This window comes from Cucumis melo, unplaced genomic scaffold (assembly GCF_025177605.1).
Source record: "Cucumis melo cultivar AY unplaced genomic scaffold, USDA_Cmelo_AY_1.0 utg001272l, whole genome shotgun sequence".
NCBI classification, from domain to species: domain Eukaryota; kingdom Viridiplantae; phylum Streptophyta; class Magnoliopsida; order Cucurbitales; family Cucurbitaceae; genus Cucumis; species Cucumis melo.
Genome location: NW_026124512.1, coordinates 7,501 through 10,000, shown reverse-complemented (window position 1 = coordinate 10,000; position 2,500 = coordinate 7,501).

Genomic DNA, 2,500 nt, shown 5'->3' with positions numbered 1-2,500 from the left:
AGCTCGACACTACCCACACACAACTCATTTATTTCTTCCAATTGCCATGGAGGTTATATCTTATGTAAAAGGACGAAAAACATAAGTGTTAGTGAGGGTTTGGCCTTTGACTAGAAAACAAGTTGACGCAAATCATCTTTGAATGCCCAAGTATAAGATAGGAAGCTCGTGTGCAAGTCAAGGCCCAAGGCCGAGGCCTTGGAGTACAAAGCACGGCCATGGGCGCGCGCGCCGTGCGTCAGTGGGCGTCTGTGGGTCGCCCGCTGCATGCCCGTGCGTCTGCGGGGGGCGTGCGCGCAGGGTGCCGCGCGCGCCATGCGTCTGCGGGCGTGGGGCGCGCGCCGCAAGCCCATGCGACTGCAGTGGGGCGTGCGCGTAGGGTGCCGCGCACGCGATGCTTGTGCGAGCGTGGGGATCCGTCTAAGGGGCGTGCGTGCTTGGCTTGTAAGTGGCAGATGAGCCTTGTTGCCAAGATCCACCGAGATTCATCTCGACCCTACCCACACACAACTCATTTATTTCTTCCAATTGCCATGGAGGTCATATCTTATGTAAAAGGACGAAAAACATAAGTGTTAGTGAGGGGTTGGCTTTGGACTAGAAAAAAAGTTGAAGCAAATCATCTTTGAATGCCCAAGAATAAGATAGTGTGCTCGTGTGCAAGTCAAGGACCAAGGCCGAGGCCTTCGAGTACAAAGCACGGCCATGGGCGCGCGCGCCGTGCGTTAGTGGGTTTGTGTGAGTCGCGCGCTGCATGCCCGTGCGTCTGCGGGGGGCGTGCGCGCAGGGGGCCGCGCGCGCCATGCGTCTACGGGCGTGTGTGGGGCGTGCGCCGCAAGCCCAGGCGACTGCAGTGGGGCGTGTGTGGGGCGCGCGCCGCATGCCCATGGCCGAGGCTTGCACACGAACGCCTAGGGTGCCCACCATGCGCCATGCCCTTCGGGCGTGTGTGGGGCGTGCGCGCAGAGTGCTAAGCGCGGCATGCGTCTGCGGGTGTGTGTCCGCGCGCCGCATGCCCAGGCGTCTACGTGGGACGTGCGCGCAAGCCGCGCGCAGCATGCGTCTGCGTTGGGCGTGACCACCCACGTCTAGAATTCATGGAAAAAACTCTATGGAGGTTGTTGGAACAAACCCGTGCCCCCACCGTGCATGCCCACATGCCCACCGAGCATGCAGCATGCGCGCCCCCATGCGCACGAATGCGGCACGGCCATGGGCGCGCGCGCCGCATGGCCATGCGTCTGCGTGGGGCGTGCGCGCAGGGTGCCGCGCGCGCAGGGTGCCGCAATGCCCACTCAACACACAAATGTGATGTCAAACCTATGTTCTAGTGCTTGGATTGTTATGAAATTTTTTCTGGGATCTAAAAAATGTAAACAAAGGATGTCCTCCAAAAATTAGTATTTTTGGAAACGTTTTACTATTTTTAAATTATTTTTAATTTTTTAACAATAAAAATTCATAAAATATTATTGGTTGGTTCAAAAATTATGAAACTTGTTTTCCACACTCATTTGAATGTCTAAAACATAATACAATCAAGTCCCGGTCATAATAATAACACAATCAAGATTTATGGCATGGTGTGACATTTCGGCTTTTTCATATGCAAGCCTGCCAGACCCAAAAAAGCCAGAATGTACTATATAGGGGGGCGACCTGCCTGCATGGGCGGGGCGCGGGGGTACCCCTATGCCGCGGCGCCGACCCTTCAAGCACATTGCGCCCATCATGGGCACATATGCTTGGGGGGTCGGCGCCGGCGGAGTGCCACCTCCGGCCGCCGGCGGCGAGTGAGAGTGGGTGTCGAGTTGATGCTCGGATGGGCTTGCGCGGACAATGCTTGCACCTCGGTGTGGGCGTGCACTCCAAGCGGGCTTGTTCGTGAGGAGACGAGATAACTTGCGATTGCTTTGTGCTTGGTGGACGAAGGGTTCGGCCGGAGTGCCACATCCGACCGTCGGGCAAGGAGTGAGAGCGGGATGGGCGTGCTTGGACAATGCTTGCACCTCGGTGTGGGCGTGCACTCCAAGTGTGCTTGTCTTGGCGATTGTTTCGTGCTTGGCGGAGGGGTTTGGCCATAACGATGGGCTTGTCCGTCGGGCAGGGAGTGAGAGCGGGTGTCGAGTTGACGCTCGGATGGGCTTGCGCGGACAATGCTTGCACCTCGGTGTGGGCGTGCACTCCAAGCGGGCTTGTTCGTGAAGATATGAGATGTCTTGCGATTGCTTTGTGCTCGGTGGACGGGTTTTATCGGAGTGCCACGTCCGACCGTTGGGCGGGGAGTGAGAGCGGGTGTCGAGTTGATGCTCGGATGGGCTTGCGCGGACAATGCTTGCACCTCGGTGTCGGCGTGCACTCCAAGCGGGTTTGTTCATGAAGATACGAGATGTCTTGCGATTGCTTCTTGCTTGGTGGAAGGGTTTGGTTAAAATCGATGGAATGCCGGGCCCCTACGTCGGGCAAGGAGTGAGAGCGGGATGTCAAATTGACATTCTTG